This window comes from Lonchura striata, chromosome 24 (genome assembly GCF_050655825.1).
Source record: "Lonchura striata isolate lonStrDom1 chromosome 24, ASM5065582v1, whole genome shotgun sequence".
In the NCBI taxonomy this organism is placed as follows: domain Eukaryota; kingdom Metazoa; phylum Chordata; class Aves; order Passeriformes; family Estrildidae; genus Lonchura; species Lonchura striata.
The window spans coordinates 5,235,336-5,255,851 of record NC_140726.1 but is presented as its reverse complement, the minus strand read 5'-3'; positions in this window follow the sequence as shown (position 1 = coordinate 5,255,851).

Sequence of the window (20,516 nt, the reverse complement as noted above, 5' to 3'; positions counted from 1 at the left end):
AAAAATCCATATATCGAAGGATGGACCCCACACCGAAGTTGTCCCCACCTCAAACTTGTGCTGCCCTGATAGACCCAAGGGAGCCCTACAAACTGACATCAGGAACCTGGACTGCTGAGTTTTCTTTCCCAGGGAAAATGGAAAATGGATGTGCACAGGGGCCTCTGGCCCTGTGCAGATACTTCACTGCAAAAAATCCATATATCGAAGGATTGACCCCACACCGAAGCTGTCCCCAACTCAAACTTGTGCTGCCCTGATAGACCCAAGTGAGCTCTACAAACTGACATCAGGAACCTGGACTGCTGAGTTTTCTTTCCCAGGGAAAATGGAAAAAGGATGTGCCCAGGGGCCCCTGGCCCTGGACAGGGACCTCACTACAAAAAATCCTTATATCGAAGGATGGACCCCACACCGAAGTTGTTGCAACCTCAAACTTGTGCTGCCCTGATACACCAAAGGGAGCCCTACAAACTGACATCAGGAACCTGGACTGCTGAGTTTTCTTTCCCTTGGAAAATGGAAAAAGGATGTGCCCGGGGCCCCTGGCCCTGACTGCAAAAAATCCTTATATCGAAGGATGGACCCCACACCGAAGTTGTCCCCACCTCAAACTTGTGCTGCCCTGATAAACCCAAGGGAGCCCTACAAACTGACATCAGGAACCTGGACTGCTGAGTTTTCTTTCCCTTGGAAAATGGAAAAAGGATGTGCCCAGAAGCCCCTGGCCCTGGACAGGGACCTCACTACAAAAAATCCTTATATCGAAGGATGGACCCCACACCGAAATTGTTGCAACCTCAAACTTGTGCTGCCCTGATATACCCAAGGGAGCCCTACAAACTGACATCAGGAACCTGGACTGCTGAGTTTTCTTTCCCAGGGAAAATGGAAAAAGGATGTGCCCAGGGGCCCCTGGCCCTGACTGCAAAAAATCCTTATATCGAAGGATGGACCCCACACCGAAGTTGTCCCCACCTCAAACTTGTGCTGCCCTGATAGACCCAAGGGAGCCCTACAAACTGACATCAGGAACCTGGACTGCTGAGTTTTCTTTCCCAGGGAAAATGGAAAAAGGATGTGCCTAGGGGCCCCTCGCCCTGACTGCAAAGTATCCTTATATCGAAGGATGGACCCCACACCGAAGCTGTCCCCAACTCAAACTTGTGCTGCCCTGATAGACCCAAGGGAGCCCTACAAACTGACATCAGGAACCTGGACTGCTGAGTTTTCTTTCCCAGGGAAAATGGAAAAAGGATGTGCCCAGGGGACCCTGGCCCTGGACAGGGACCTCACTACAAAAAATCCTTATATCGAAGGATGGACCCCACACCGAAGTTGTTGCAACCTCAAACTTGTGCTGCCCTGATACACCCAAGGGAGCCCTACAAACTGACATCAGGAACCTGGACTGCTGAGTTTTCTTTCCCTTGGAAAATGGAAAAAGGATGTGCCCGGGGCCCCTGGCCCTGACTGCAAAAAATCCTTATATCGAAGGATGGACCCCACACCGAAGTTGTCCCCACCTCAAACTTGTGCTGCCCTGATAGACCCAAGGGAGCCCTACAAACTGACATCAGGAACCTGGACTGCTGAGTTTTCTTTCCCAGGGAAAATGGAAAAAGGATGTGCCCAGGGGCCCCTGGCCCTGGGCTGGGCCCTGACTGCAAAAAATCTTTATATCGAAGGACGCACCCCACACCGAAGTTGTCCCCACCTCAAACTTGTGCTGCCCTGATAGACCCAAGGGAGCCCTACAAACTGACATGAGGAACCTGGACTGCTGAGTTTCCTTTCCCAGGGAAAATGGAAAAAGGATGTGCCCAGGGGCCCCTGGCCCTGACTGCAAAGAATCCTTATATCGAAGGATGGACCCCACACCGAAGTTGTCCCCACCTCAAACTTGTGCTGCCCTGATAGACCCAAGGGAGCCCTACAAACTGACATCAGGAACCTGGACTGCTGAGTTTTCTTTCCCAGGGAAAATGGAAAAAGGATGTGCCCAGGGGCCTCTGGCCCTGTGCAGATACCTCACTGCAAAAAATCCATATATCGAAGGATGGACCCCACACCGAAGTTGTTGCAACCTCAAACTTGTGCTGCCCTGATACACCAAAGGGAGCCCTACAAACTGACATCAGGAACCTGGACTGCTGAGTTTTCTTTCCCTTGGAAAATGGAAAAAGGATGTGCCCGGGGCCCCTGGCCCTGACTGCAAAAAATCCTTATATCGAAGGATGGACCCCACACCGAAGTTTTCCCCACCTCAAACTTGTGCTGCCCTGATAAACCCAAGGGAGCCCTACAAACTGACATCAGGAACCTGGACTGCTGAGTTTTCTTTCCATGGGAAAATGGAAAAAGGATGTGCCCAGAAGCCCCTGGCCCTGGACAGGGACCTCACTACAAAAAATCCATATATCGAAGGATGGACCCCACACCGAAATTGTTGCAACCTCAAACTTGTGCTGCCCTGATAGACCCAAGGGAGCCCTACAAACTGACATCAGGAACCTGGACTGCTGAGTTTTCTTTCCCTTGGAAAATGGAAAAAGGATGTGCCCGGGGCCCCTGGCCCTGACTGCAAAAAATCCTTATATCGAAGGATGGACCCCACACCGAAGTTGTCCCCACCTCAAACTTGTGCTGCCCTGATAGACCCAAGGGAGCCCTACAAACTGACATCAGGAACCTGGACTGCTGAGTTTTCTTTCCCAGGGAAAATGGAAAAAGGATGTGCCCAGGGGCCCCTGGCCCTGACTGCAAAAAATCCTTATATCAAAGGATGGACCCCACACCGAAGTTGTCCCCACCTCAAACTTGTGCTGCCCTGATAGACCCAAGGGAGCCCTACAAACTGACATCAGGAACCTGGACTGCTGAGTTTTCTTTCCCAGGGAAAATGGAAAAAGGATGTGCCTAGGGGCCCCTCGCCCTGACTGCAAAGTATCCTTATATCGAAGGATGGACCCCACACCGAAGCTGTCCCCACCTCAAACTTGTGCTGCCCTGATAAACCCAAGGGAGCCCTACAAACTGACATCAGGAACCTGGACTGCTGAGTTTTCTTTCCCAGGGAAAATGGAAAAAGGATGTCCCCAGGGGCCTCTGGCCCTGTGCAGATACCTCACTGCAAAAAATCCATATATCGAAGGATTGACCCCACACCGAAGCTGTCCCCAACTCAAACTTGTGCTGCCCTGATAGACCCAAGGGAGCTCTACAAACTGACATCAGGAACCTGGACTGCTGAGTTTTCTTTCCCAGGGAAAATGGAAAAAGGATGTGCCCAGGGGCCCCTGGCCCTGGACAGGGACCTCACTACAAAAAATCCTTATATCGAAGGATGGACCCCACACCGAAGTTGTTGCAACCTCAAACTTGTGCTGCCCTGATACACCAAAGGGAGCCCTACAAACTGACATCAGGAACCTGGACTGCTGAGTTTTCTTTCCCTTGGAAAATGGAAAAAGGATGTGCCCGGGGACCCTGGCCCTGACTGCAAAAAATCCTTATATCGAAGGATGGACCCCACACCGAAGTTGTCCCCACCTCAAACTTGTGCTGCCCTGATAAACCCAAGGGAGCCCTACAAACTGACATCAGGAACCTGGACTGCTGAGTTTTCTTTCCATGGGAAAATGGAAAAAGGATGTGCCCAGAAGCCCCTGGCCCTGGACAGGGACCTCACTACAAAAAATCCATATATCGAAGGATGGACCCCACACCGAAATTGTTGCAACCTCAAACTTGTGCTGCCCTGATAGACCCAAGGGAGCCCTACAAACTGACATCAGGAACCTGGACTGCTGAGTTTTCTTTCCCAGGGAAAATGGAAAAAGGATGTGCCCAGGGGCCCCTGGCCCTGACTGCAAAAAATCCTTATATCGAAGGATGGACCCCACACCGAAGTTGTCCCCACCTCAAACTTGTGCTGCCCTGATAGACCCAAGGGAGCCCTACAAACTGACATCAGGAACCTGGACTGCTGAGTTTTCTTTCCCAGGGAAAATGGAAAAAGGATGTGCCTAGGGGCCCCTCGCCCTGACTGCAAAGTATCCTTATATCGAAGGATGGACCCCACACCGAAGCTGTCCCCAACTCAAACTTGTGCTGCCCTGATAGACCCAAGGGAGCCCTACAAACTGACATCAGGAACCTGGACTGCTGAGTTTTCTTTCCCAGGGAAAATGGAAAAAGGATGTGCCCAGGGGACCCTGGCCCTGGACAGGGACCTCACTACAAAAAATCCTTATATCGAAGGATGGACCCCACACCGAAGTTGTTGCAACCTCAAACTTGCGCTGCCCTGATACACCCAAGGGAGCCCTACAAACTGACATCAGGAACCTGGACTGCTGAGTTTTCTTTCCCTTGGAAAATGGAAAAAGGATGTGCCCGGGGCCCCTGGCCCTGACTGCAAAAAATCCTTATATCGAAGGATGGACCCCACACCGAAGTTGTCCCCACCTCAAACTTGTGCTGCCCTGATAGACCCAAGGGAGCCCTACAAACTGACATCAGGAACCTGGACTGCTGAGTTTTCTTTCCCAGGGAAAATGGAAAAAGGATGTCCCCAGGGGCCTCTGGCCCTGTGCAGATACCTCACTGCAAAAAATCCATATATCGAAGGATTGACCCCACACCGAAGCTGTCCCCAACTCAAACTTGTGCTGCCCTGATAGACCCAAGGGAGCTCTACAAACTGACATCAGGAACCTGGACTGCTGAGTTTTCTTTCCCAGGGAAAATGGAAAAAGGATGTGCCCAGGGGCCCCTGGCCCTGGACAGGGACCTCACTACAAAAAATCCTTATATCAAAGGATGGACCCCACACCGAAGTTGTTGCAACCTCAAACTTGTGCTGCCCTGATACACCAAAGGGAGCCCTACAAACTGACATCAGGAACCTGGACTGCTGAGTTTTCTTTCCCTTGGAAAATGGAAAAAGGATGTGCCCGGGGCCCCTGGCCCTGACTGCAAAAAATCCTTATATCGAAGGATGGACCCCACACCGAAGTTGTCCCCACCTCAAACTTGTGCTGCCCTGATAAACCCAAGGGAGCCCTACAAACTGACATCAGGAACCTGGACTGCTGAGTTTTCTTTCCCAGGGAAAATGGAAAAAGGATGTGCCTAGGGGCCCCTCGCCCTGACTGCAAAGTATCCTTATATCGAAGGATGGACCCCACACCGAAGCTGTCCCCAACTCAAACTTGTGCTGCCCTGATAGACCCAAGGGAGCCCTACAAACTGACATCAGGAACCTGGACTGCTGAGTTTTCTTTCCCAGGGAAAATGGAAAAAGGATGTGCCCAGGGGACCCTGGCCCTGGACAGGGACCTCACTACAAAAAATCCTTATATCGAAGGATGGACCCCACACCGAAGTTGTTGCAACCTCAAACTTGCGCTGCCCTGATACACCCAAGGGAGCCCTACAAACTGACATCAGGAACCTGGACTGCTGAGTTTTCTTTCCCTTGGAAAATGGAAAAAGGATGTGCCCGGGGCCCCTGGCCCTGACTGCAAAAAATCCTTATATCGAAGGATGGACCCCACACCGAAGTTGTCCCCACCTCAAACTTGTGCTGCCCTGATAGACCCAAGGGAGCCCTACAAACTGACATCAGGAACCTGGACTGCTGAGTTTTCTTTCCCAGGGAAAATGGAAAAAGGATGTGCCCAGAAGCCCCTGGCCCTGGACAGGGACCTCACTACAAAAAATCCATATATCGAAGGATGGACCCCACACCGAAATTGTTGCAACCTCAAGCTTGTGCTGCCCTGATAGACCCAAGGGAGCCCTACAAACTGACATCAGGAACCTGGACTGCTGAGTTTTCTTTCCCTTGGAAAATGGAAAAAGGATGTGCCCGGGGCCCCTGGCCCTGACTGCAAAAAATCCTTACATCGAAGGATGGACCCCACACCGAAGTTGTCCCCACCTCAAACTTGTGCTGCCCTGATAGACCCAAGGGAGCCCTACAAACTGACATCAGGAACCTGGACTGCTGAGTTTTCTTTCCCAGGGAAAATGGAAAAAGGATGTGCCCAGGGGCCCCTGGCCCTGTACAGAGACCTCACTGCAAAAAATACTTATATCGAAGGATGGACCCCACACCGAAGTTGTCCCCAACTCAAACTTGTGCTGCCCTGATAGACCCAAGGGAGCCCTACAAACTGACATCAGGAACCTGGACTGCTGAGTTTTCTTTCCCAGGGAAAATGGAAAAAGGATGTGCCCAGGGGCCCCTGGCCCTGGGCAGGGACCTCACTACAAGAAATCCTTATATCGAAGGATGGACCCCACACCGAAGTTGTCCCCACCTCAAACTTGTGCTGCCCTGATAAACCCAAGGGAGCCCTACAAACTGACATCAGGAACCTGGACTGCTGAGTTTTCTTTCCATGGGAAAATGGAAAAAGGATGTGCCCAGAAGCCCCTGGCCCTGGACAGGGACCTCACTACAAAAAATCCATATATCGAAGGATGGACCCCACACCGAAATTGTTGCAACCTCAAACTTGTGCTGCCCTGATAGACCCAAGGGAGCCCTACAAACTGACATCAGGAACCTGGACTGCTGAGTTTTCTTTCCCTTGGAAAATGGAAAAAGGATGTGCCCGGGGCCCCTGGCCCTGACTGCAAAAAATCCTTATATCGAAGGATGGACCCCACACCGAAGTTGTCCCCACCTCAAACTTGTGCTGCCCTGATAGACCCAAGGGAGCCCTACAAACTGACATCAGGAACCTGGACTGCTGAGTTTTCTTTCCCAGGGAAAATGGAAAAAGGATGTGCCCAGGGGCCCCTGGCCCTGGGCTGGGCCCTGACTGCAAAAAATCTTTATATCGAAGGACGCAACCCACACCGAAGTTGTCCCCACCTCAAACTTGTGCTGCCCTGATAGACCCAAGGGAGCCCTACAAACTGACATCAGGAACCTGGACTGCTGAGTTTCCTTTCCCAGGGAAAATGGAAAAAGGATGTGCCCAGGGGCCCCTGGCCCTGACTGCAAAGAGTCCTTATATCGAAGGATGGACCCCACACCGAAGTTGTCCCCACCTCAAACTTGTGCTGCCCTGATAGACCCAAGGGAGCCCTACAAACTGACATCAGGAACCTGGACTGCTGAGTTTTCTTTCCCAGGGAAAATGGAAAAAGGATGTGCCCAGGGGCCCCTGGCCCTGACTGCAAAAAATCCTTATATCGAAGGATGGATTCCACACCGAAGTTGTCCCCAACTCAAACTTGTGCTGCCCTGATAGACCCAAGGGAGCCCTACAAACTGACATCAGGAACCTGGACTGCTGAGTTTTCTTTCCCAGGGAAAATGGAAAAAGGATGTGCCCAGGGGACCCTGGCCCTGGACAGGGACCTCACTACAAAAAATCCTTATATCGAAGGATGGACCCCACACCGAAGTTGTTGCAACCTCAAACTTGTGCTGCCCTGATAGACCCAAGGGAGCCCTACAAACTGACATCAGGAACCTGGACTGCTGAGTTTTCTTTCCCTTGGAAAATGGAAAAAGGATGTGCCCGGGGCCCCTGGCCCTGACTGCAAAAAATCCTTATATCGAAGGATGGACCCCACACCGAAGTTGTCCCCACCTCAAACTTGTGCTGCCCTGATAGACCCAAGGGAGCCCTACAAACTGACATCAGGAACCTGGACTGCTGAGTTTTCTTTCCCAGGGAAAATGGAAAAAGGATGTGCCCAGAAGCCCCTGGCCCTGGACAGGGACCTCACTACAAAAAATCCATATATCGAAGGATGGACCCCACACCGAAGTTGTCCCCACCTCAAACTTGTGCTGCCCTGATAGACCCAAGGGAGCCCTACAAACTGACATCAGGAACCTGGACTGCTGAGTTTTCTTTCCCAGGGAAAATGGAAAATGGATGTGCACAGGGGCCTCTGGCCCTGTGCAAATACCTCACTGCAACAAATCCATATATCGAAGGATTGACCCCACACCGAAGCTGTCCCCAACTCAAACTTGTGCTGCCCTGATAGACCCAAGTGAGCTCTACAAACTGACATCAGGAACCTGGACTGCTGAGTTTTCTTTCCCAGGGAAAATGGAAAAAGGATGTGCCCAGGGGCCCCTGGCCCTGGACATGGACCTCACTACAAAAAATCCTTATATCGAAGGATGGACCCCACACCGAAGTTGTTGCAACCTCAAACTTGTGCTGCTCTGATACACCAAAGGGAGCCCTACAAACTGACATCAGGAACCTGGACTGCTGAGTTTTCTTTCCCTTGGAAAATGGAAAAAGGATGTGCCCGGGGCCCCTGGCCCTGACTGCAAAAAATCCTTATATCGAAGGATGGACCCCACACCGAAGTTGTCCCCACCTCAAACTTGTGCTGCCCTGATAAACCCAAGGGAGCCCTACAAACTGACATCAGGAACCTGGACTGCTGAGTTTTCTTTCCATGGGAAAAGGGAAAAAGGATGTGCCCAGAAGCCCCTGGCCCTGGACAGGGACCTCACTACAAAAAATCCTTATATCGAAGGATGGACCCCACACCGAAATTGTTGCAACCTCAAACTTGTGCTGCCCTGATAGACCCAAGGGAGCCCTACAAACTGACATCAGGAACCTGGACTGCTGAGTTTTCTTTCCCAGGGAAAATGGAAAAAGGATGTGCCCAGGGGCCCCTGGCCCTGACTGCAAAAAATCCTTATATCGAAGGATGGACCCCACACCGAAGTTGTCCCCACCTCAAACTTGTGCTGCCCTGATAGACCCAAGGGAGCCCTACAAACTGACATCAGGAACCTGGACTGCTGAGTTTTCTTTCCCAGGGAAAATGGAAAAAGGATGTGCCTAGGGGCCCCTCGCCCTGACTGCAAAGTATCCTTATATCGAAGGATGGACCCCACACCGAAGCTGTCCCCAACTCAAACTTGTGCTGCCCTGATAGACCCAAGGGAGCCCTACAAACTGACATCAGGAACCTGGACTGCTGAGTTTTCTTTCCCAGGGAAAATGGAAAAAGGATGTGCCCAGGGGACCCTGGCCCTGGACAGGGACCTCACTACAAATATCCTTATATCGAAGGATGGACCCCACACCGAAGTTGTTGCAACCTCAAAGTTGTGCTGCCCTGATACACCCAAGGGAGCCCTACAAACTGACATCAGGAACCTGGACTGCTGAGTTTTCTTTCCCTTGGAAAATGGAAAAAGGATGTGCCCGGGGCCCCTGGCCCTGACTGCAAAAAATCCTTATATCGAAGGATGGACCCCACACCGAAGTTGTCCCCACCTCAAACTTGTGCTGCCCTGATAGACCCAAGGGAGCCCTACAAACTGACATCAGGAACCTGGACTGCTGAGTTTTCTTTCCCAGGGAAAATGGAAAAAGGATGTGCCCAGGGGCCCCTGGCCCTGGGCTGGGCCCTGACTGCAAAAAATCCTTATATCGAAGGACGCACCCCACACCGAAGTTGTCCCCACCTCAAACTTGTGCTGCCCTGATAGACCCAAGGGAGCCCTACAAACTGACATCAGGAACCTGGACTGCTGTGTTTCCTTTCCCAGGGAAAATGGAAAAAGGATGTGCCCAGGGGCCCCTGGCCCTGACTGCAAAGAATCCTTATATCGAAGGATGGACCCCACACCGAAGCTCTCCCCACCTCAAACTTGTGCTGCCCTGATAGACCCAAGGGAGCCCTACAAACTGACATCAGGAACCTGGACTGCTGAGTTTTCTTTCCCAGGGAAAATGGAAAAAGGATGTCCCCAGGGGCCTCTGGCCCTGTGCAGATACCTCACTGCAAAAAATCCATATATCGAAGGATTGACCCCACACCGAAGCTGTCCCCAACTCAAACTTGTGCTGCCCTGATAGACCCAAGGGAGCCCTACAAACTGACATCAGGAACCTGGACTGCTGAGTTTTCTTTCCCAGGGAAAATGGAAAAAGGATGTGCCCAGGGGCCCCTGGCCCTGACTGCAAAGAATCCTTATATCGAAGGATGGACCCCACACCGAAGTTGTCCCCAACTCAAACTTGTGCTGCCCTGATAGACCCAAGGGAGCCCTACAAACTGACATCAGGAACCTGGACAGCTGAGTTTTCTTTCCCAGGGAAAATGGAAAAAGGATGTGCCCAGGGGACCCTGGCCCTGGACAGGGACCTCACTACAAAAAATCCTTATATCGAAGGATGGACCCCACACCGAAGTTGTTGCAACCTCAAACTTGTGCTGCCCTGATACACCAAAGGGAGCCCTACAAACTGACATCAGGAACCTGGACTGCTGAGTTTTCTTTCCCTTGGAAAATGGAAAAAGGATGTGCCCAGGGGCCCCTGGCCCTGACTGCAAAAAATCCTTATATCGAAGGATGGACCCCACACCGAAGTTGTCCCCACCTCAAACTTGTGCTGCCCTGATAAACCCAAGGGAGCCCTACAAACTGACATCAGGAACCTGGACTGCTGAGTTTTCTTTCCATGGGAAAATGGAAAAAGGATGTGCCCAGAAGCCCCTGGCCCTGGACAGGGACCTCACTACAAAAAATCCATATATCGAAGGATGGACCCCACACCGAAATTGTTGCAACCTCAAACTTGTGCTGCCCTGATAGACCCAAGGGAGCCCTACAAACTGACATCAGGAACCTGGACTGCTGAGTTTTCTTTCCCTTGGAAAATGGAAAAAGGATGTGCCCGGGGCCCCTGGCCCTGACTGCAAAAAATCCTTATATCGAAGGATGGACCCCACACCGAAGTTGTCCCCACCTCAAACTTGTGCTGCCCTGATAGACCCAAGGGAGCCCTACAAACTGACATCAGGAACCCGGACTGCTGAGTTTTCTTTCCCAGGGAAAATGGAAAAAGGATGTGCCCAGGGGCCCCTGGCCCTGACTGCAAAAAATCCTTATATCGAAGGATGGACCCCACACCGAAGTTGTCCCCACCTCAAACTTGTGCTGCCCTGATAGACCCAAGGGAGCCCTACAAACTGACATCAGGAACCTGGACTGCTGAGTTTTCTTTCCCAGGGAAAATGGAAAAAGGATGTGCCTAGGGGCCCCTCGCCCTGACTGCAAAGTATCCTTATATCGAAGGATGGACCCCACACCGAAGCTGTCCCCAACTCAAACTTGTGCTGCCCTGATAGACCCAAGGGAGCCCTACAAACTGACATCAGGAACCTGGACTGCTGAGTTTTCTTTCCCAGGGAAAATGGAAAAAGGATGTCCCCAGGGGCCTCTGGCCCTGTGCAGATACCTCACTGCAAAAAATCCATATATCGAAGGATTGACCCCACACCGAAGCTGTCCCCAACTCAAACTTGTGCTGCCCTGATAGACCCAAGGGAGCTCTACAAACTGACATCAGGAACCTGGACTGCTGAGTTTTCTTTCCCAGGGAAAATGGAAAAAGGATGTGCCCAGGGGCCCCTGGCCCTGGACAGGGACCTCACTACAAAAAATCCTTATATCGAAGGATGGACCCCACACCGAAGTTGTTGCAACCTCAAACTTGTGCTGCCCTGATACACCAAAGGGAGCCCTACAAACTGACATCAGGAACCTGGACTGCTGAGTTTTCTTTCCCTTGGAAAATGGAAAAAGGATGTGCCCGGGGACCCTGGCCCTGACTGCAAAAAATCCTTATATCGAAGGATGGGCCCCACACCGAAGTTGTCCCCAACTCAAACTTGTGCTGCCCTGATAGACCCAAGGGAGCCCTACAAACTGACATCAGGAACCTGGACAGCTGAGTTTTCTTTCCCAGGGAAAATGGAAAAAGGATGTGCCCAGGGGACCCTGGCCCTGGACAGGGACCTCACTACAAAAAATCCATATATCGAAGGATGGACCCCACACCGAAATTGTTGCAACCTCAAACTTGTGCTGCCCTGATAGACCCAAGGGAGCCCTACAAACTGACATCAGGAACCTGGACTGCTGAGTTTTCTTTCCCAGGGAAAATGGAAAAAGGATGTGCCCAGGGGCCCCTGGCCCTGACTGCAAAAAATCCTTATATCGAAGGATGGACCCCACACCGAAGTTGTTGCAACCTCAAACTTGTGCTGCCCTGATAGACCCAAGGGAGCCCTACAAACTGACATCAGGAACCTGGACTGCTGAGTTTTCTTTCCCAGGGAAAATGGAAAAAGGATGTGCCTAGGGGCCCCTCGCCCTGACTGCAAAGTATCCTTATATCGAAGGATGGACCCCACACCGAAGCTGTCCCAAACTCAAACTTGTGCTGCCCTGATAGACCCAAGGGAGCCCTACAAACTGACATCAGGAACCTGGACTGCTGAGTTTTCTTTCCCAGGGAAAATGGAAAAAGGATGTGCCCAGGGGACCCTGGCCCTGGACAGGGACCTCACTACAAAAAATCCTTATATCGAAGGATGGACCCCACACCGAAGTTGTTGCAACCTCAAACTTGTGCTGCCCTGATACACCCAAGGGAGCCCTACAAACTGACATCAGGAACCTGGACTGCTGAGTTTTCTTTCCCTTGGAAAATGGAAAAAGGATGTGCCCGGGGCCCCTGGCCCTGACTGCAAAAAATCCTTATATCGAAGGATGGACCCCACACCGAAGTTGTCCCCAACTCAAACTTGTGCTGCCCTGATAGACCCAAGGGAGCCCTACAAACTGACATCAGGAACCTGGACTGCTGAGTTTTCTTTCCATGGGAAAATGGAAAAAGGATGTGCCCAGAAGCCCCTGGCCCTGGACAGGGACCTCACTACAAAAAATCCATATATCGAAGGATGGACCCCACACCGAAATTGTTGCAACCTCAAGCTTGTGCTGCCCTGATAGACCCAAGGGAGCCCTACAAACTGACATCAGGAACCTGGACTGCTGAGTTTTCTTTCCCTTGGAAAATGGAAAAAGGATGTGCCCGGGGCCCCTGGCCCTGACTGCAAAAAATCCTTACATCGAAGGATGGACCCCACACCGAAGTTGTCCCCAACTCAAACTTGTGCTGCCCTGATAGACCCAAGGGAGCCCTACAAACTGACATCAGGAACCTGGACAGCTGAGTTTTCTTTCCCAGGGAAAATGGAAAAAGGATGTGCCCAGGGGACCCTGGCCCTGGACAGGGACCTCACTACAAAAAATCCATATATCGAAGGATGGACCCCACACCGAAATTGTTGCAACCTCAAACTTGTGCTGCCCTGATAGACCCAAGGGAGCCCTACAAACTGACATCAGGAACCTGGACTGCTGAGTTTTCTTTCCCAGGGAAAATGGAAAAAGGATGTGCCCAGGGGCCCCTGGCCCTGACTGCAAAAAATCCTTATATCGAAGGATGGACCCCACACCGAAGTTGTCCCCACCTCAAACTTGTGCTGCCCTGATAGACCCAAGGGAGCCCTACAAACTGACATCAGGAACCTGGACTGCTGAGTTTTCTTTCCCAGGGAAAATGGAAAAAGGATGTGCCTAGGGGCCCCTCGCCCTGACTGCAAAGTATCCTTATATCGAAGGATGGACCCCACACCGAAGCTGTCCCAAACTCAAACTTGTGCTGCCCTGATAGACCCAAGGGAGCCCTACAAACTGACATCAGGAACCTGGACTGCTGAGTTTTCTTTCCCAGGGAAAATGGAAAAAGGATGTGCCCAGGGGACCCTGGCCCTGGACAGGGACCTCACTACAAAAAATCCTTATATCGAAGGATGGACCCCACACCGAAGTTGTTGCAACCTCAAACTTGTGCTGCCCTGATACACCCAAGGGAGCCCTACAAACTGACATCAGGAACCTGGACTGCTGAGTTTTCTTTCCCTTGGAAAATGGAAAAAGGATGTGCCCGGGGCCCCTGGCCCTGACTGCAAAAAATCCTTACATCGAAGGATGGACCCCACACCGAAGTTGTCCCCACCTCAAACTTGTGCTGCCCTGATAGACCCAAGGGAGCCCTACAAACTGACATCAGGAACCTGGACTGCTGAGTTTTCTTTCCCAGGGAAAATGGAAAAAGGATGTGCCCAGGGGCCCCTGGCCCTGTACAGAGACCTCACTGCAAAAAATCCTTATATCGAAGGATGGACCCCACACCGAAGTTGTCCCCAACTCAAACTTGTGCTGCCCTGATAGACCCAAGGGAGCCCTACAAACTGACATCAGGAACCTGGACTGCTGAGTTTTCTTTCCCAGGGAAAATGGAAAAAAGATGTGCCCAGGGGCCCCTGGCCCTGGGCAGGGACCTCACTACAAGAAATCCTTATATCGAAGGATGGACCCCACACCGAAGTTGTCCCCACCTCAAACTTGTGCTGCCCTGATAAACCCAAGGGAGCCCTACAAACTGACATCAGGAACCTGGACTGCTGAGTTTTCTTTCCCAGGGAAAATGGAAAAAGGATGTGCCCAGAAGCCCCTGGCCCTGGACAGGGACCTCACTACAAAAAATCCATATATCGAAGGATGGACCCCACACCGAAGTTGTCCCCACCTCAAACTTGTGCTGCCCTGATAGACCCAAGGGAGCCCTACAAACTGACATCAGGAACCTGGACTGCTGAGTTTTCTTTCCCAGGGAAAATGGATAAAGGATGTGCCCAGGGGCCTCTGGCCCTGTGCAGATACCTCACTGCAAAAAATCCATATATCGAAGGATTGACCCCACACCGAAGTTGTCCCCACCTCAAACTTGTGCTGCCCTGATACACCAAAGGGAGCCCTACAAACTGACATCAGGAACCTGGACTGCTGAGTTTTCTTTCCCTTGGAAAATGGAAAAAGGATGTGCCCAGGGGCCCCTGGCCCTGACTGCAAAAAATCCTTATATCGAAGGATGGACCCCACACCGAAGTTGTCCCCACCTCAAACTTGTGCTGCCCTGATAGACCCAAGGGAGCCCTACAAACTGACATCAGGAACCTGGACTGCTGAGTTTTCTTTCCCAGGGAAAATGGAAAAAGGATGTGCCCAGGGGCCCCTGGCCCTGACTGCAAAAAATCCTTATATCGAAGGATGGACCCCACACCGAAGTTGTCCCCAACTCAAACTTGTGCTGCCCTGATAGACCCAAGGGAGCCCTACAAACTGACATCAGGAACCTGGACTGCTGAGTTTTCTTTCCCAGGGAAAATGGAAAAAGGATGTGCCCAGGGGACCCTGGCCCTGGACAGGGACCTCACTACAAAAAATCCTTATATCGAAGGATGGACCCCACACCGAAGTTGTTGCAACCTCAAACTTGTGCTGCCCTGATAGACCCAAGGGAGCCCTACAAACTGACATCAGGACCCTGGACTGCTGAGTTTTCTTTCCCTTGGAAAATGGAAAAAGGATGTGCCCGGGGCCCCTGGCCCTGACTGCAAAAAATCCTTATATCGAAGGATGGACCCCACACCGAAGTTGTCCCCACCTCAAACTTGTGCTGCCCTGATAAACCCAAGGGAGCCCTACAAACTGACATCAGGAACCTGGACTGCTGAGTTTTCTTTCCATGGGAAAATGGAAAAAGGATGTGCCCAGAAGCCCCTGGCCCTGGACAGGGACCTCACTACTAAAAATCCATATATCGAAGGATGGACCCCACACCGATATTGTTGCAACCTCAAACTTGTGCTGCCCTGATAGACCCAAGGGAGCCCTACAAACTGACATCAGGAACCTGGACTGCTGAGTTTTCTTTCCCTTGGAAAATGGAAAAAGGATGTGCCCGGGGCCCCTGGCCCTGACTGCAAAAAATCCTTATATCGAAGGATGGACCCCACACCGAAGTTGTCCCCACCTCAAACTTGTGCTGCCCTGATAGACCCAAGGGAGCCCTACAAACTGACATCAGGAACCTGGACTGCTGAGTTTTCTTTCCCAGGGAAAATGGAAAAAGGGTGTGCCCAGGGGCCCCTGGCCCTGACTGCAAAAAATCCGTATATCGAAGGATGGACCCCACACCGAAGTTGTCCCCACCTCAAACTTGTGCTGCCCTGATAGACCCAAGGGAGCCCTACAAACTGACATCAGGAACCTGGACTGCTGAGTTTTCTTTCCCAGGGAAAATGGAAAAAGGATGTGCCTAGGGGCCCCTCGCCCTGACTGCAAAGTATCCTTATATCGAAGGATGGACCCCACACCGAAGCTGTCCCCAACTCAAACTTGTGCTGCCCTGATAGACCCAAGGGAGCCCTACAAACTGACATCAGGAACCTGGACTGCTGAGTTTTCTTTCCCAGGGAAAATGGAAAAAGGATGTGCCCAGGGGACCCTGGCCCTGGACAGGAACCTCACTACAAAAAATCCTTATATCGAAGGATGGACCCCACACCGAAGTTGTTGCAACCTCAAACTTGTGCTGCCCTGATAGACCCAAGGGAGCCCTACAAACTGACATCAGGAACCTGGACTGCTGAGTTTTCTTTCCCAGGGAAAATGGAAAAAGGATGTGCCCGGGGCCCCTGGCCCTGACTGCAAAAAATCCTTATATCGAAGGATGGACCCCACACCGAAGTTGTCCCCACCTCAAACTTGTGCTGCCCTGATAAACCCAAGGGAGCCCTACAAACTGACATCAGGAACCTGGACTGCTGAGTTTTCTTTCCATGGGAAAATGGAAAAAGGATGTGCCCAGAAGCCCCTGGCCCTGGACAGGGACCTCACTACCAAAAATCCATATATCGAATGATGGACCCCACACCGAAATTGTTGCAACCTCAAACTTGTGCTGCCCTGATAGACCCAAGGGAGCCCTACAAACTGACATCAGGAACCTGGACTGCTGAGTTTTCTTTCCCTTGGAAAATGGAAAAAGGATGTGCCCGGGGCCCCTGGCCCTGACTGCAAAAAATCCTTATATCGAAGGATGGACCCCACACCGAAGTTGTCCCCACCTCAAACTTGTGCTGCCCTGATAGACCCAAGGGAGCCCTACAAACTGACATCAGGAACCTGGACTGCTGAGTTTTCTTTCCATGGGAAAATGGAAAAAGGATGTGCCCAGAAGCCCCTGGCCCTGGACAGGGACCTCACTACTAAAAATCCATATATCGAAGGATGGACCCCACACCGATATTGTTGCAACCTCAAACTTGTGCTGCCCTGATAGACCCAAGGGAGCCCTACAAACTGACATCAGGAACCTGGACTGCTGAGTTTTCTTTCCCTTGGAAAATGGAAAAAGGATGTGCCCGGGGCCCCTGGCCCTGACTGCAAAAAATCCTTATATCGAAGGATGGACCCCACACCGAAGTTGTCCCCACCTCAAACTTGTGCTGCCCTGATAGACCCAAGGGAGCCCTACAAACTGACATCAGGAACCTGGACTGCTGAGTTTTCTTTCCCAGGGAAAATGGAAAAAGGATGTGCCCAGGGGCCCCTGGCCCTGACTGCAAAAAATCCGTATATCGAAGGATGGACCCCACACCGAAGTTGTCCCCACCTCAAACTTGTGCTGCCCTGAGAGACCCAAGGGAGCCCTACAAACTGACATCAGGAACCTGGACTGCTGAGTTTTCTTTCCCAGGGAAAATGGAAAAAGGATGTGCCTAGGGGCCCCTCGCCCTGACTGCAAAGTATCCTTATATCGAAGGATGGACCCCACACCGAAGGTGTCCCCAACTCAAACTTGTGCTGCCCTGATACACCCAAGGGAGCCCTACAAACTGACATCAGGAACCTGGACTGCTGAGTTTTCTTTCCCAGGGAAAATGGAAAAAGGATGTGCCCGGGGCCCCTGGCCCTGACTGCAAAAAATCCTTATATCGAAGGATGGACCCCACACCGAAGTTGTCCCCACCTCAAACTTGTGCTGCCCTGATAAACCCAAGGGAGCCCTACAAACTGACATCAGGAACCTGGACTGCTGAGTTTTCTTTCCATGGGAAAATGGAAAAAGGATGTGCCCAGAAGCCCCTGGCCCTGGACAGGGACCTCACTACAAAAAATCCATATATCGAAGGATGGACCCCACACCGAAATTGTTGCAACCTCAAACTTGTGCTGCCCTGATAGACCCAAGGGAGCCCTACAAACTGACATCAGGAACCTGGACTGCTGAGTTTTCTTTCCCTTGGAAAATGGAAAAAGGATGTGCCCGGGGCCCCTGGCCCTGACTGCAAAAAATCCTTATATCGAAGGATGGACCCCACACCGAAGTTGTCCCCACCTCAAACTTGTGCTGCCCTGATAGACCCAAGGGAGCCCTACAAACTGACATCAGGAACCTGGACTGCTGAGTTTTCTTTCCATGGGAAAATGGAAAAAGGATGTGCCCAGGGGCCCCTGGCCCTGTACAGAGACCTCACTGCAAAAAATCCTTATATCGAAGGATGGACCCCACACCGAAGCTGTCCCCAACTCAAACTTGTGCTGCCCTGATAGACCCAAGGGAGCCCTACAAACTGACATCAGGAACCTGGACTGCTGAGTTTTCTTTCCCAGGGAAAATGGAAAAAGGATGTGCCCAGGGGCCCCTGGCCCTGGACAGGGACCTCACTACAAGAAATCCTTATATCGAAGGATGGACCCCACACCGAAGTTGTCCCCACCTCAAACTTGTGCTGCCCTGATAAACCCAAGGGAGCCCTACAAACTGACATCAGGAACCTGGACTGCTGAGTTTTCTTTCCCTTGGAAAATGGAAAAAGGATGTGCCCGGGGCCCCTGGCCCTGACTGCAAAAAATCCTTATATCGAAGGATGGACCCCACACCGAAGTTGTCCCCACCTCAAACTTGTGCTGCCCTGATACACCAAAGGGAGCCCTACAAACTGACATCAGGAACCTGGACTGCTGAGTTTTCTTTCCCAGGGAAAATGGAAAAAGGATGTGCCCAGGGGCCCCTGGCCCTGACTGCAAAAAATCCGTATATCGAAGGATGGACCCCACACCGAAGTTGTTGCAACCTCAAACTTGTGCTGCCCTGATAGACCCAAGGGAGCCCTACAAACTGACATCAGGAACCTGGACTGCTGAGTTTTCTTTCCCAGGGAAAATGGAAAAAGGATGTGCCTAGGGGCCCCTCGCCCTGACTGCAAAGTATCCTTATATCGAAGGATGGACCCCACACCGAAGCTGTCCCCAACTCAAACTTGTGCTGCCCTGATAGACCCAAGGGAGCCCTACAAACTGACATCAGGAACCTGGACTGCTGAGTTTTCTTTCCCAGGGAAAATGGAAAAAGGATGTGCCCAGGGGACCCTGGCCCTGGACAGGGACCTCACTACAAAAAATCCTTATATCGAAGGATGGACCCCACACCGAAGTTGTCCCCACCTCAAACTTGTGCTGCCCTGATAAACCCAAGGGAGCCCTACAAACTGACATCAGGAACCTGGACTGCTGAGTTTTCTTTCCATGGGAAAATGGAAAAAGGATGTGCCCAGAAGCCCCTGGCCCTGGACAGGGACCTCACTACAAAAAATCCATATATCGAAGGATGTACCCCACACCGAAATTGTTGCAACCTCAAACTTGTGCTGCCCTGATAGACCCAAGGGAGCCCTACAAACTGACATCAGGAACCTGGACTGCTGAGTTTTCTTTCCCTTGGAAAATGGAAAAAGGATGTGCCCGGGGCCCCTGGCCCTGACTGCAAAAAATCCTTATATCGAAGGATGGACCCCACACCGAAGTTGTCCCCACCTCAAACTTGTGCTGCCCTGATAGACCCAAGGGAGCCCTACAAACTGACATCAGGAACCTGGACTGCTGAGTTTTCTTTCCATGGGAAAATGGAAAAAGGATGTGCCCAGGGGCCCCTGGCCCTGTACAGAGACCTCACTGCAAAAAATCCTTATATCGAAGGATGGACCCCACACCGAAGCTGTCCCCAACTCAAACTTGTGCTGCCCTGATAGACCCAAGGGAGCCCTACAAACTGACATCAGGAACCTGGACTGCTGAGTTTTCTTTCCCAGGGAAAATGGAAAAAGGATGTGCCCAGGGGCCCCTGGCCCTGGGCAGGGACCTCACTACAAGAAATCCTTATATCGAAGGATGGACCCCACACCGAAGTTGTCCCCACCTCAAACTTGTGCTGCCCTGATAAACCCAAGGGAGCCCTACAAACTGACATCAGGAACCTGGACTGCTGAGTTTTCTTTCCCTTGGAAAATGGAAAAAGGTTGTGCCCGGGGCCCCTGGCCCTGACTGCAAAAAATCCTTATATCGAAGGATGGACCCCACACCGAAGTTGTCCCCACCTCAAACTTGTGCTGCCCTGATAGACCCAAGGGAGCCCTACAAACTGACATCAGGAACCTGGACTGCTGAGTTTTCTTTCCATGGGAAAATGGAAAAAGGATGTGCCCAGGGGCCCCTGGCCCTGACTGCAAAAAATCCGTATATCGAAGGATGGACCCCACACCGAAGTTGTCCCCACCTCAAACTTGTGCTGCCCTGAGAGACCCAAGGGAGCCCTACAAACTGACATCAGGAACCTGGACTGCTGAGTTTTCTTTCCCAGGGAAAATGGAAAAAGGATGTGCCCAGGGGACCCTGGCCCTGGACAGGGACCTCACTACAAAAAATCCTTATATCGAAGGATGGACCCCACACCGAAGTT